Below are 16,399 nucleotides of genomic sequence, written 5' to 3' on the forward strand. Positions count from 1 at the left end.
CAACCCCCAATTTTATATGGAAACATAAAAGACCCAGAATTGCTAAAGAAATCCTGAGGGGGAATAAAAACAAGGAGGAGGCATAACTTTCCCAGATTCCAGACAATTTTACAAAGCTTCAGTAATATATATATATATATAAAATAACTGGTTAAGAGTGAAATATAGATTCCCAGGCTGCCTTGTGGGCTCTACTCTGGTCTAGTCGGTGCATCTCCTATTGATAACCGATTTTGGAATGTGAGACATGATGCTAATAAATATTTTTTGTAGAAGAAAGATCACAACAAATAATAAATCAATAATTTTTTTAAAAAGCTTCAGTAATCAGGACAGTGTGGTACTGGTACCAAAACAGACATATGGACCAATGGAACAGAATATAGGATTCAGAAATAACCTGAGATACCTATGGTCAGCTAATCTTTGACAAAGGAGGCAAGAATATAAAATGGGAAAAAGTCTCTTTAGAATTTAATGCTGGAAAAACTGGACAGCTGCATGTAAATCAATGTAACTAGAGTCTAGTCACTTATGATAGAGCATAATAATGGGAGAAAAAAGAATGTATACATGTATGTGTAACTGGGTCACCATGCTGTGCAGTAGAAAAAATTTGTATTGGAGAAATAACAATAAAAAAAATTGAAAAAAGAACATACCCTCACACCATGCAAAAAATAAAATCAAAATGGCTTAAAGACTTAAACATAAGGCAAGACACCATCAAACTCCTGGAAGAGAAACTAGGCAAAACATTCTCTGACATCAACCTTACAAATGTTTTCTTAGGTCAGTCTCCCAAAGCAATAGAAATAAAAACAAAAAATAAAACAATAGGACCTCATCATACTGAGAAGCTTTTGCACAGCAAAAGTAACCATAAAAAAGTAACCTACAGAATGGGAGAAAATATTTTCAAATTATGCAACTGACAAGGACTTCATCTCTAAAACATACAAACAACTCATACATCTCAACAGCAAAAAATCAACAACCCAGCTGAAAAATGGGTAGAAGACCTGAATAAACATTTCTCCAAGGAAGATACACCAATGGCCAACAAGCACATGAAAAAATGCTCAACATCACTAATTATTAGAGAAATGTATATGAAAACTACAATTATGTACCACTTTGCACCAGTCAGAATGGCCATCGTTAGTGAACAAGTCAACAAATAACAAATGCTGGAGAGGGTGTGGAATAAGGAAACCCTCCTATGCTGTTGGTGGAAATGTCAATTTGTACAAACACTATGGAAAATAGTATGGATGTGCCTCAGAAACTGAATATAGAACTACCATATGATCCAGCAATCCCACTCCTGGACATATATCTGGACAAAACTTTCATTGAATAAATTCATGCACTCCTATGTTCATTGCAGCACTATTCAAAATAACAAAGACATGGAAACAAACTTAATGTCCATTGAGAGATGAATGGATTAAGATTTGGAGTGGATAAGCAATGAGGCCCTGCTCTATAGCACAGGGAACTATAATCACTTGTGATGGAACGTGATGGAGGATAATGTGAGAAAACGAATGAATGTATACATATATATATACACATATATATATATATGTATGTATAACTGGGTCATTTTGCTGCACAGAAGAAATTGACAGAACACTGTAAATCAAGTATAATAAAAAATTTTAAAGAAAACTATTTATTCTCAATCTTTGAATTATTTTGCTTGGCTTCTGGATGCCAGTAAGAAATTTGGGACACTAAAATATGTGGTCCATATGTTACTCTTGCATGGCCAAACACACTAAAGTCTTCCCAGTGGAGTTTATTATGAGAAAATGTGATTGTCACTTACACATCTAAGTTTGACTCCAAAAGTGCAGACTTCTACTCTCTGTTTGGTTTAGCAATATTAGTGTGGGAACGTAAAACAAACTGTACAAATCTAATTCCAACAAAGAATATACAGAAATAAGTTTATCATTAGACTAATTAGTCTCGATTTGGATCTGTTTGGCTCTTATTGGCTTAATCTAAAGTAATTATTTTCTAATAGATGATTTCAGTGATATAATCATTGGTATATATGAAAAAATATATATTTGACATATATACACAATAAGTATATGTATACATATATACATATATTTTTATGTGAGAAAGAAAATGGGCTTTTTTTTTTCTCATTTGGGAAAAAAGGTTTCTGATTTATCAGCTGTAAAAAGGGGAGTTATTCTTCTTTCCAAATGGTAGAAATAGGAGAAAAAGTTTACTGATTTGGATGCTTCTTATAATAAAGCCTTGCCTCTTTCTTGTGGTGGTCATCTGTCCTAATAAGTAGCTCTTTAACTTGCTCATGAAATTTAGAAATTTGTTATGATCCTGTTGTGTATGTATTTGCTCTTTGCTATTGTTAGGTCATATTTATTTTGATTTGCTCTTCTATCTCCCTGCCTCTCTACCTACCTCTCTCTCTCTCATTCTGTCCAGTCATACCATTGTGAAAATTAGATTTCTGGAAACCCAGAGAAGACTGACACACTATCTTAACTCCCTCCACTACCATCTATACTCACAAGATTTCATTCTTGAGGGGGAATACACACACACACACACACACACACACACATATATATATATAATTTGTGAATAAATATAGTCACCAATTGTGCTTCTTCTTACAAGGAAGTTGCCTAAATAGAATGTTGCAATACACTACTGGTTCTTATAAGGACCATGAGTTTCATAGGTGGCATTTGGAAATGTGCCACCTATCTCCTTCATCCTGGGCACACAAGAAGGTTTGTAAAATTTCCTTCAAGACATAGCCATATCTGCACTATTGTGTGAATCTCCTGCTTCAAACCATTGCTTCCTATCCTGCTTGCCTATGAGTCAATTCAAGAAAATAGCTGCTATTTCAGCTGTTTCAGAGAAACAGCAAACCTTGGAAAGTCAGGCTAATTCTTCCTACCTTGAGGAAGGTTAAATACTATTGCCAGTTTCTCTTCTCTTGACATTAAACTCATTTTATTCATCTATTCAATATCATTGACTCAGATGTCCCATTCACGCTGTAACAAAAATTTCCAAGACATTCTTTCTTCTTCAAAAAATTTTTCTTAAAGTATAGTTGTTTTACAATGTTGTGCCAACTTCCACTGTACGGCCAAGTGACTCCAGTCATTTATATATATATATATTCCCTTTCTTATATTATCTTTCATCATAGTCTATCCCAGGAGACTGGATATAGTTCCCTGTGCTATACAGTAGAACCTCATTACTTATCCATTCTAAATGTAATAGTTGGCATCTACTAGCTCCAAACTCCCAATCCATTTCAGTCCCTCTCCCTTCCCCCTTGGCAACCTCAAATCTGTTCCCTATGTCTGTGAGTCTGTTTCTGATTTGTAGATAGGTTCTTTTGTGCCATATTTTAGATTCCACTTATAAGTGATATCATATGGTATTTGTCTTTCTCTTTTTGACAAACTGCACTTAGCATGAGAATATCTAGGACCATCCATGTTGCTGCGGATAGCATTAATTCATTCTTTGTAATGACTGAGCAGTATTTCATTGTTTATATGTATTGTATCTTCTTAATCCATTCATCTGTCAATTGGCATTTAGGTTGTTTCCATGCTTTGGCTATTATGAATAGTGCCTCTGTGAACACTGGGGTGCATATATATTTTTGAATTATAGATGTGTTTAGATATATACCCAGGAGTGGGATTTCTGGATCATATGGTATATTTAGTTTTCTGAGGAACATACATACTGTTTTCCAATAGAATGTACCAAGTCACATTCCCACCAACAGTGAAGGAGGTTTTTCTTTTCTTCATACCCTCTCCAGCATTTGTTATTTGTAGATTTATCAATGATGGCCATTCTGTTCTGTGTAAGGTGGTAACATTGTAGTTTTGATTTACATTTCTCTAATAATTAGTGACGTTGAGCATCTTTTCATGTGCCTATTTACCATCCATATCTCTCTGTTGAAGAAATGTCTATTTAGGTCTTCTGCCCATTTTTGGATTGAGTTGCTTGTTTTTGTGTTGTTGAGTTGTTATGAGGGTTTTTTTTTGGATATTTTAGAGGTTAAATGCTTGTTGGTTACATCATGTAACTATTTTCTCTCATTCTGTATGTTCTATTTTTTCAAATGGTTTTCTTTGCTGTGCAAAAGCTTGTCAGTTTGATTAGGTCCCACTGCTTTATTTTTGGTTTTTATTTCTACTGCTTTGGGAGACTGACCTAAGAAAGCATTTGTATGATTGATGTCAGAGAATGTTTTGCCTATGTTCTCTTCTAGGAATTTGATGCTGTCTTGTCTTATATTTAAGTCTTTAGGCCATTTGAGTTTATTTTTTTGCATGGGCTTAGAGTGTGTTCTACTTTCATTGATTTACATACAGGTGATCAGGTTTCCCAGCCCCACTACCTGAAGAGAATGTGTTTTTCTTATTTTATATTCTTACCTCCATTGTAAAAGATTAATTGACTGTAGGTGTCTAGGTTTATTTCTTGGCTCTCTATACTGTTCCATCGATCTGTATGTCTGCTTTTGTACCAGTACCACACTTTTTTGATTGCTGTTGCTTTGTAATATTTTCTGAATTTGGAGAGACTTATGCCTCCTGCTTTTTTTCTCTCAAGATTGCTTTGGCAATTCTGGGTCTTTTATGGTTCCATATAAATTTTTGGATTATTTGCTCTGCTTCTGTGAAAAAAATATCATGGGTAATTTGATAGGGGTCACATTAAATCAGTAGATTGCTTTGAGTGCTATTTTAACAGTATTAATTTTTCCAGTCCAGGAGTGTGAGATGCCATTCCATTTCTTTGACTCCTCTTTAATTTTCTTTATATGTATATGTATATATGTATATATATAATGATTTTTATTTTTTCCCTTATGGCTGGTTTACAGCATTCTATCTTGATTAATGTTTATAGTTCTCAGAGTATAAGTTTTTCACCTCTTTGGTCAGGTTTATTTCTAGGCTCTTTGTTGTTGTTGCAATTTTAAAATGTATTCTTTATATTCCTTTTCTACTATTTCATTGTTAGTATACAGGAATGAAATTTATTTCTGAATCTTAATCTTATATTCTGTAATTTTGCTGAATTCATTGATCAGATAGAATAGTTTCATGTGCTTAGGGTTTTCTATATGTATTATCATGTCATCTGCATATAGTGACAAGTTTACCTCTGCTCTTCCAATCTGGATACTTTTTATTTCTTTTGTTTGTCAGATTACTGTGTCTAGGTGTTGCAATACTAAATAGAATAAAAGTGGTGAGAGGGGCAATCTTTGCCTTGTTCCAGATTTTAGCAGGAAAGCTTTCAGCTTTTCTGCATTGAGTGTTATTTTGGCTGTGGGTTTGTTATAAATGCCTTTTATTATGTTGAGATATGTTCCCTGTGTGCCCACTTTGGTAAAAGTTTTATCATGAATGGATGTTGGATTTTGTCAAATGCTTTTTCTGCATCTATTGAGATAATCATGTGGTTTCTTAGTTTTGTTAATGTGGGTTTATTACATTGATTGATTTGCATATTCTGAACCATCCTTTTGAACTGGGGATGAATCCCACTTGGTTGTGGTGTATGATCTTTTTATGTGTTATTGGATTCAGTTGGCTAAAATTTTGTTGAGAATTTTTGAGTTTATATTCATCAAAGTTATTGGCCTATAATTTTCTTTTTTGTTGGTATCTTTGTCTGGTTTTGGTATTAGGGTTATGATGGCTTCATAGAAGAGACATTCTTAATTTCAAACATTCCTTCCTGCTATCTTTCCAAACCATTCCAGAAGTTCTAATATTTTCAACATTAAAGTTATATCTTCTGGATATCATCTGACACCAAGAAGCAACACAAATTTCATTTATCAGATTTTAATGATCCATTTTGAAATTGAAAAATATAGTCACCATACTGCTTATAGTAATATTTAGTAAGTGGGAAAAGTACCTAAAGCTAAGATGTGGGGATGATGATAAAAAAATCTCCACAAATCTTTGTTAGATCATACTTTACTCCTTGACCATATTTTAATGCTTTGAATTCTAGATGGAAGCATGTCTTGAAACACTTAATATTATAAGATGGTAACTGGTTATTACCATAGTGTTTTAGCATTTTAAAATTTCCAAAAATATATTCATTCATTTCTTTGGGAGTGAGGGAGAAGGGGATGGGTAGAAGGTTCAAGACTTGTCTTTTCTAAGTGTTTTTCTTGTTTCCATTAACTTTGTTAACTGCACGTGTGACTTTTTAGTTAATTGGACTGTGAATGAATTAAAAGATAGAGAATATCTTCAAGGTAGAAATTCTATATAAAGTCATTAGGAACTTTTTCTAAATTGTAGTTCTTTAAGATTTGTGATCTTATTTTGTTTTGCAGGGAAGATTCTCAAGAAGAAATAGTCATAGGTAATCTGAAAATTGTACATAGAATTTATCTGGAAACATTATTCTACTTAATGAAAAGTCTAGATAAAGTAGCTTTTAAAAAAGTTCACTATTCATCTGTGTTTTTCTTTTTAAAAAATATGTATGTGTGTGTGTGCATACACATAATTCAGCTATTGTTTTTTAGAATGAGTCTTATCCATAGTCATGAGATAAGTTCTTTTAGGGCTGGGGAAGATACTGAGTGTCAATATATATGAGAGTAATTATTGAAAATAATTATCAACATTTATAGATCCAAATCTCTTTTTGCCCTGACTATAGTACTGAAATTTAAATGGGTAAAATGTGTTTCGGAGGAGAACATTGAGTTCTCACCATAGGTTTACCTTCTCCTTATGCAACTCTATTGGAATCTCCCTTTCTCAAGGCTTTGAACTCGACATTCCTGCCTCAGCAACAGAGGATAAAAATCGTGATGTGATGGATATAGCACACAAGTGAGAAATATAAATATGGACTACAGGCTTCTAAAGAACAGTTGAGCTTGCTGAGGATCTGTGCCAGATATTGGAAATGTCTAAGATGTCAAGAGGTGAGTTCTTTGGTGTTTATTGTTGTTGAGGTGACTTGTGTGTGTATATGTGTTTTGGAAAGAATAGAGTATAATGAGAAGATCATCACGATCTGTGTAATATGAAAAGCTGAGGCTACTGTTATAAATTAAGCTTTTTTTCAGATATGTTGTGTTATCAAAACAGGAATTAAATTCTGAACAATACACCTAATAAGATTATCTTCTCAGTAGTTCCTGCTCAATGGTAATGATACCAACTAGTACCCATGAATACATGGGATTGATCCCTGGCCATAGTCAGTGGGTTAGGGATTCAGCATTTCCATGAGCTATGGTGTAGGTCACAGACATAGCTGAGACCTGGGGTTGCAGTGGTGTGGTGTAGACCAGCAGTTGCAGTTCTGATTCAACTCCTAGCCTGGGAACTTCTATATACCACAGGTGTAGCCCTAAAAAGAAAAAAAAGATTATCTTCCAGGTTGAAAAAAGTAGTCTTTTGTAACAGGAAATCAGTGAAAGAGGGGGTGAGAGTAAAGGCACTGTCATTTATTGAGCTTTACGAATCAAGTACTAAGAACTTTACATGTGTTATCCCTTTTAATTCTCATAACCATCCTGTGATATACATACAACAATCATCTCAATTTTACACATAGAAAACAATCTTGACCAGGTTACTTTACTTGCCCAAAGTCATATAGCTACTAAGTTCAGTGTTGTGTTTTAGATCTAGGTTTCTTTGACTTCTAACACTGAATTTAGAGAGGACTAAATACCTAAGATAAAACTATACTTATACCATTTAATTCTTTGCTCATGAAGAATTGTACCTACACTTCATTTTAGCTCTCCAAGGAAAGTTTTCAGAAAATGCTTCAACATCTCCAATATATGCAACTGAAGAAAAATTAGCATTACATAAAGAAGCCACCATTCTCAATAATGAAACAGCTGTGGTTGTGAATCTTTTTCCTTTTTTCTTCTGCATTTCGCATATGTTATGTGAATAGAAATGAAATTTTCCAAAGCAGGTATATCCTTTCTATGTGTAGAAATGAAACCTTCCATTTTGAGATCTGTTTAATTTATTTAAAGTATAAATGCACTTTATTATGGCTGCTTCTAGATTCATGTCACATAATTTGCACACCTGATCAGTCTAATGAATTTAACTCTTTTATTTTTACAATTTAGATATGTTTAAGGGAGTTCCCGTCATGGCGCAGTGGTTAACGAATCTGACTGGGAACCATGAGGTTGCGGGTTCGATCCCTGCCCTTGCTCAGTAGGTTAACGATCCGGCATTGCCGTGAACTGTGGTGTAGGTTGCAGACGCGGCTTGGATCCCGCGTTGCTGTGGCTCTGGCATAGGCCGGTGGCTACAGCTCCGATTCGACCCCTAGCCTGGGAACCTCCATATGCTGCCGGAGCGGCCCAAGAAATAGCTAAAAAGACAAAAAAAAAAAGAAAGAAAGAAATGTTTAAGTAGCTTCAAAGAAAGGTGGAAATAATAGTTTTTAAGTTATAGCTTTTAGGACTTCTTCCATGTGGTATTCATTAACTTTAATTATATCTTTCAGAATCATTAAGTATGCTAGAATTTTAGGCAGCTAGAATATAGGGGCAAGATCTTTGATTTGAAGCCAGAGAATCTGAGTTAAATTCTCAGCTCTGCCTATTTGTCACCATGTAAATTTGAGTAATCCATCTAATTTCTCTTAGCCTGAATTTTCTCATCTATAATATGGGGATAATAATCCTTACCTCATATAGTTTTTGTGAAAATAATTTGAGATAACAAATGTAAACATATTTTGTAGACAATAAAATTCTATTGCAACATCGGGGGAAATGTAATTAAATAAACATTAAAGGAACACTTACCACTGTGCCAGTAAGTAACTTTTTTCACTTTGTTGCTCCCAGAAAGACCAAGACCTACATATCATGGAGAAAGAGTAGCATGCCCCCAGTTGGATTACCTTTCCTGGCTCCTATTTATTGCTCCTGGATCCATGCAGGAGTTACCAATTTACTTGCAGGAAGGTTAAAAAATGTATGGAAGAATTGCCTCCTAGGTCACTTTCTTCATGAAAAGTGATCTTTCTTCAAGGAGAATCCTTCACAACAATGCACATCAATATCTTGATTCAGGCCAATAAAGGGAAATTTGGGGATGGAAGTAATTTCATAACAAAATCCCAAAGGACCATTGTGATGAGGCACTGGGCTGGAAGAAAGAGGACCAGGTTTCAAATTCTGGATCCAGTACTGACTAATAGTATAATTGAAAGCAAGTCCCTTTTCCCTTGTGGGCCAAAGTTCCCCTTTATACAATGATGTGGAATGGACCAGATTAGCTCTAAAGATCATCTTATACCTCAAAGGGAAAAGAAAAATTACACAAATTGTTTCTGCATTGTGTTATAATAAACATTTCCTTATATTAGTAAGTTTATTGGGATATAATTAATGTGCACCTTTATATTTTTAAAATGTTTAAGATCTATAATCTCATTTGAATTTCAAAATAATGATGGGATTTCATCATTTATCTTCACATAATAAATTAAGAAACTGAGACTCAAAGGTTTGCACAAAGTCACATAGCTATTACACAATAGAAATCCAGATATGGTCTGTCTCTAAAACTAAAGTTTTTTCTACAACACAAAGCCACCTAAATGATTTTTCTAGGCTTTGAATAAGTAGAATGGATCTAGAAAATGAATTTAAAGAAATAATTACTGTTTTTCATGTACAATAAAAGTAAAGAATTAAGATAATTTTTAATTAGTCATATTTGGTACTGAAACTGCTAACCACATTCCAGCAATTGCATATACAATATAATGTATCTTTCAGAGATTTATGGATTTTAGAAGATTAAAGATTAGTATTTGTAACATACTTTAAGATCAATAGAATAAAATGGCTATTTAAATATAATATTTAGAGCTCTTGCCATCCAAAATTCAACTGAAAGGGAAATAAATGATGGTATGTAAGAAACTATCCATTTATCCAGGGATCATCTATCACATTTACTGTCCTAGTGAAACAGCTATACTCACTACTTTTACTTTCCCATTCTCCTTCCATTCCACCACCTACACAAATAAATATAATTCAGGCTTTAAGGAGTTTAAAGTGAGTTATCTCTGTCAATGAGTAGAGTGGCTGCTTGTTATTGGTGTTATAGCAACAACATAAGCCACCAATGGAGAGTTTATATTGTGGGGGAGGAAAAGTATTTTCTATAGGACCCAAGAGCAAGTCTGGGAGTTGAGGCTTATATGCCATCCAAAGATAAGGAATGAGATAGGGGCCTGGTGCTTCAAAGGGGAGGAGTGTAATTCATAGGACAGTAAGAAGAGCAGATTAGATATTTTACCCCATATACAGATAGATAAGTCAGATAAAAGTTACCTCTTATAATAGCTCTATCTCTGAGCCAGCCCTCTATCTAAATTATTTTAGGCAATTAAGACAAATGTAACTTTTTCTTAAGTCAGCTTGGTCTTGATTGCCTTTAGCTCAAAATAATCCACATGTCAAAATGGCATTATTTGAGGTCATATATTCTGCTCTTTTTCAATATCTACAATCATTAATACTACTGATTTCAGAAAAAGGTGCAGTTTCGGGGGGGGCAATAAATTAGAGAGATCCCATTTATGTGATGAGTAAATTGTCTGTAAATGTGGAAGCAATTAATTTTCTAATTAGCATGCTAAAGTTTTAATCAGATCCAGCAAAAAACTTTTAGGAATATTAGATTAAAAGTCTCTGGAAGATGAGCCTATATGCATTATGAAGAAGCCCATTCTTCCAAAACCATGCATTCCAACTCTTTTTAGTGCATTGAAAACTAGGTTTCTAATATTTACTATGAACTCAACTTTGTTGGGGAAGCAACAGAGGTTCAAGATACAGGCACTTCTTTCCTGGGGGTTATACCTTGATGGGGGACATGGAAAAATACTTCACATCTGTTATCTTGTTGATAAGCAAAAGTAGTTCGTGAGGCAGGTTTTCCTCATTATACAGATAGGAAGACTCAGATTAAGAGAACTAAGGCAACTTGCTCAAAATCACACAGCTACTATGTGGCAAGGTCAGGATTCAAGCCCATTGATTGCAAAATCTATACATTTCTTTGCACAACACACAGAATGAGATATATGAAGAACAAATAACACCATAGTAGCAAAATATATAGAACATAATTTAAGTACAATAGGAATTTATAAAAGGATGATCTGAATTCAAGTTGGATATTAGTCCATTTTCCTCATAAAAAATATATACCAGATTGTCTAATTAGAGAAAATGGGGGAATGAACAACCCTCTTTCTGGGTCTGTTTTTTCATTTGTAGAACAAGGATGACACAGTCCACCACACAGTACCATTGCTATGATTGAATAAGATAGCACTTGTAAGAGAACTTAGCAAATTGCAAATCATTACAATGTAAAATATTATTATTATTTGCTAAAGCATGAAAGTGTAAATCATGTGATGTGTGTATAGAGATGATAGTGAGGATACTATTTTAAGGATGGATAACTCTCCCACTACCAACTCAGAGTACTGTAAAATCTTAGGGTAAGGGCCAGCCTCAAAGGTCGTCTGATCTAACAACTTTGTAAAAAAGAAATCTGGCAAAGAAAAAATTCGGTATCCTTGAAAGGAACTTATCTGTATCTTCATATACTCATTTCTCTCCCAATTTCTGTTAATTTAAAAAATAGTTTTGCAGATCTTTTCATCAGACTCATATGTTGACTTGAATTCACCTTTTCTTTTAAATAATTTAATAATGTTGATTGAAGTAAAAGTGTTGTGTTTATTTCAATGGAGATGATTCCTTATTTTTCTAATTACCATCTTCCAAAAATGTGGAAACTGGAAGATAGGAAGGCAGTCTGTTTAGTTCTACTCATTGTTTCTGAATCATGCTCTGAAAAGCAGAATCCAGGGTCTTTTAATGCCTAAATAAAAACCCAGATTTCTTGATGAAGAGTTTCTAGCCCAAAGCACAGAAAAGGGAGAGAAGAACCTACAGCTTTATCATTCAGCTCACTTAATCTGGATGTGAATCTCTACCTGGATGCTAATTAATCTCAGGGAAGACCCTCCCAATAATTTAAATAAGGTTGGGCTTTATAGTAGGTAATTATTTCAAGGCACCCTTCAGTATATATGGGTAATTACTAATGTAATGTTAATCAATTTTTTTTTGTAACTCTAAACATAACTTTCAAGGATACAACATTATAAATGTAGTCAACCAAAACATTAATTATCTTCAGATGGGGAAAACAAGTGACATTCATTTTCTTGTTTGTGTGCTTTTTTCTATTCATATTTTTCTATAGCAAGCATATATTATTTGTATATTTTTAATGATTTATTGAGTTTCACCTAAATAAATTCACATAACATAATATAAACCATTTTAAAGTTGGGCAATTCATTGACATTTAGTATTCTCACAATATTTCATGACCATTTCTACCTAGTTGAAAAATACCCCTTTAAGGTGTTTTACCTATTAATCAGTTTCTCCAATTCCCTTCTACCCTTAGCCCCTGGAAGCTACCAATCTGTGCTCTGTACCTATGTATTTATACTGAATATTCCCTATATAATATGAGTGTTTCACCTACATAGGATAATACACTGTATCTGGCTTCTTTCACTTAATTGTTTTGAGTTTCATCCATGTTGTAGCATATCTTAGTACTTCATTCAGATTATTGGCTAAATAATGTTCATTTGTTCCTTCATTCATCCTTTGATGAACATTTTAGCTGTTTCCTCCTTTTGATTGTCGTGAATAATGCTGCAATGATATGTGTTCCATGCACTTATTTAAGTACATGGTTTAGTTCTTTTGATTATAAGCCAATGATGGGAGCTACAAGGTCATAGTTTTAATTACTTAATAGAACTCTAATTGTTTGAGAAACTGCCAAGTTTTTTCCATAGTGACTGAGCCATTTTATATTCCCACCACCACCAGCAAAGTGTTGAGGGTCACAATTTCTCCACATTGTCACCAACACATTTTTATTTTTATTTTTATTTTTATAATTGTTTTATTTTCCCACTGTACAGCAAGGGGGTCAGGTTATCCTTACATGTATACATTACAATTACATTTTTTCCCCCACCCTTTCTTCTGTTGCAACATGAGTATCTAGACAAAGTTCTCAATGCTATTCAGCAGGATCTCCTTGTAAATCTATTCTAAGTTATGTCTGATAAGCCCAAGCTCCCGATCCCTCCCACTCCCTCCCCCTCCCATCAGGCAGCCACAAGTCTCTTCTCCAAGTCCATGATTTTCTTTTCTGAGGAGATGTTCATTTGTGCTGGATATTAGATTCCAGTTATGAGTGATATCATATGGTATTTGTCTTTGTCTTTCTGGCTCATTTCACTCAGTATGAGGTTCTCTAGCTCCATCCATGTTGCTGCAAATGGCATTATGTCGTTCTTTTTTATGGCTGAGTAGTATTCAATTGTGGATATATACCACCTCTTCCGAATCCACTCATCTGTTGATGGACATTTGGGTTGTTTCCATGTCTTAGCTATTGTGAAGAGTGCTGCAATGAACATGCGGGTGCATGTGTCTCTTTTAAGTAGAGTTTTGTCTGGTTAGATGCCCAAGAGTGGGATTGCGGGGTCATATGGAAGTTCTCTGTATAGATTTCTAAGGTATCTCCAGACTGTTCTCCATAGTGGCTGGACCAGTTTACATTCCCACCAACAGTGCCGGAGGGTTCCCTTTTCTCCACACCCCATCCAGCACTTGTTATTTGTGGATTTATTAATGATGGCCATTCTGACTGGTGTGAGGTGATATCTCATGGTAGTTTTGATTTAGAGCAAAAATAAACCCATGGGACCTCATCAAACTGAAAAGCTTTTGCACAGCAAAGGAAACCCAAAAGAAAACAAAAAGACAACTTACAGAATGGGAGAAAATAGTTTCAAATGATGCAACCGACAAGGGCTTAATCTCTAGAATATATAAACAACTTATACAACCCAACAGCAAAAAAGCCAATCAACCAATGGAAAAATGGGCAAAAGACCTGAATAGACATTTCTCCAAAGAAGATATACAGATGGACAACAAACACATGAAAAAATGCTCAACATCACTGATTATAAGAGAAATGCAAACCAACACATTTTTAAATCCTCCTCCTCCTCATCATCGTTATCATTATTGCCATCCTGGTGAGTATGAAGTAATACTCATTGTGGCAAGAAATAGATGAATATTGCAGAGTGGGAGGACATGGAACTCACCTCCTCCCACAAATACATCAAAAATACATCTACATGTGTGAACAACTCTCACTGAAAACTAAGTGGAAACTGAAAGAAAGACCCTTACACACACACACACACACAAAAAAAAAAAAAGCTGTAGGAAAGATCCATACAGAATCAGGTAGGAAGGGATGAGAAGCCATCAGGTTGAGACCTGTGCCCTAGGAAGATTCTCAGAGGAAATGGAAGATTACATGGGTGGAGCACCTCCCTGGGGATGAATGATTTGAGCCACATATTGAGCATACCAGCCTTGGGTCCCACACAAAAAAGATGAGCCCCTTTGGCTGGTTGCGGGCAAGTGTGACTAACACTAGGGCTATGGGAAGTCTCTACTCCTAAGGAGTGTGCACATGCCTACTTGGTCATGAAGCAGGTTAGAAAAGGTGAATTGAGACTGCAGGAGTGGCCGGCTGGTTTCCTACAACCACCTTGGGGCAAGCCCCAGCTTCAGCCAAACAAACACTGCAGCCCCATTTGTTTCATAACACAGCTATACACTGGGGCAAGGGTTGACATGGCTGAGGAGAGATCTTGGCTCTGAGGTGGCTCAGACCCAAAGTGTCATCTAAGTAGGGTGGGTGAAGACACTATTGGTGTTTGAAAGGCATCACATCAGATGTAACCCCTATCTCTCTCTATGGTCATTCTTCCACAGCACCTGCACCACCTCGTGTGGAGAGCCTACAGAGGCTCCACCCCCTCTGTGGCCCGGCTTCACACCAAGGTAAGGGCAGCAGAGGTCAAGAGGCAAACACAACTGCACAGGACAAAGAAGGCTCAGAGCCAAAGTGGGATCTAGCAAGGTAGAGACAGTCATTGCTGGTGCTTACACAGGCAGTACATTAGAAGCACTCTTAATCTCTGTTAAGGGACCACCACAGTCAACACCCCAATCCATGCAGTGTTCACATCAGCCCCCTCTTGCTACAGCACTGCTCCTCTCTGGACTAAGAGTGCTAGTGCTGGGAGAGGGAAAACATATACTTAAAAAGAATGATCCATCTTGGAGCTGACCCATAGGGCTTCTCCTCTATCAACTTGGGACCTGACCCACCCACAATAGGGTGAAGAAAGACACAGAGTAGAGGGGAAGCCCTAGCTCACATCCAGCTCTGGCCTTAGCTGATCCATCTCCAGCACCACCTACTACCCAAAATAATAGCAGCCAGCACACCCAGGGGAAGGATGTGAATTGTGTTCACATAAATCACAGCATTCCCACCAAAACCACTGGGAACTCGTAGAATATATAGGGATGATCCCACATAAGGACATCCCCTCAAGACCACAATAGGTAACTGTTTCAGTCAACTTCATAGAGACAGAGAAAGTTAACAAAAATAAGATGGCAGAGGAATTTGTCTCAATTGAAAGAGCAAGAGAAAAACCCTAAAAATAACTAACAGAACAGAAATTAAAATGTTACCAGATAAAGAATTCAAGGCATTAGTAATAAGAATGTTAACTGAACTAGGGAAAAATAATAGATGGATACTATGAGAATTTTAACAAGGGACTAGAAAAAAAATTTTAAAGCTTACCTTACAAAAACATCAAGATCACAACTAACTTTTAAACAACTATTGACATCAAATACAGGAACCTACTAGAAAAAGATATTCTACATCCAGAGGCAAGGAAGAAACTGTAATGAGACAGTAGAAGGGGAAATTCTGCAATATTGTCAAATCTCATGCTTGCTGGGTGGGTGACTCACAAGCTGGAAAATAACCATATTGCAGAGGATATCTCACAGGAATCAGAGATCAGGCTCCCATCTTAGGTGTTGGCATAAGGAAGAAAAGCCCTCACTTTAAATGCCAGAAGGACTTGAGTACAGGAGCTCCACAGGATTGAAAAGCAAATACTCTACTATTGGAGGGTCCATGAAGGGTTTCACCAGTACTTGGACCCAGGGAAAAGCAGTGACTCCACAGGAGTCTGAGACAGACCTACCTGTTGCCTTCAAGTGAAGCAGTGGTCAACTGTGGCTCATTGTGGGAGCAAGGACACTGACAGCAGAGACACTGGGGAATATTCATTAGCATGAGCTCTC

General features: G+C 35.8%; 1 long non-coding RNA gene across 1 annotated transcript in view; it reads left to right on the forward strand.

Annotated features, from left to right (window-relative positions):
- Positions 1 to 16,399, forward strand: part of LOC125118514 (uncharacterized) — a 156,774-nt gene that overhangs the window by 82,230 nt on the left and 58,145 nt on the right. Inside the window, exon 2 of the long non-coding RNA XR_007132837.1 lies at positions 6,842 to 7,006. This is a non-coding gene — a long non-coding RNA (uncharacterized LOC125118514). The remainder of the gene's footprint in view (positions 1 to 6,841; positions 7,007 to 16,399) is intronic.

This window comes from Phacochoerus africanus, chromosome X (genome assembly GCF_016906955.1).
Source record: "Phacochoerus africanus isolate WHEZ1 chromosome X, ROS_Pafr_v1, whole genome shotgun sequence".
Lineage (NCBI taxonomy): Eukaryota > Metazoa > Chordata > Mammalia > Artiodactyla > Suidae > Phacochoerus > Phacochoerus africanus.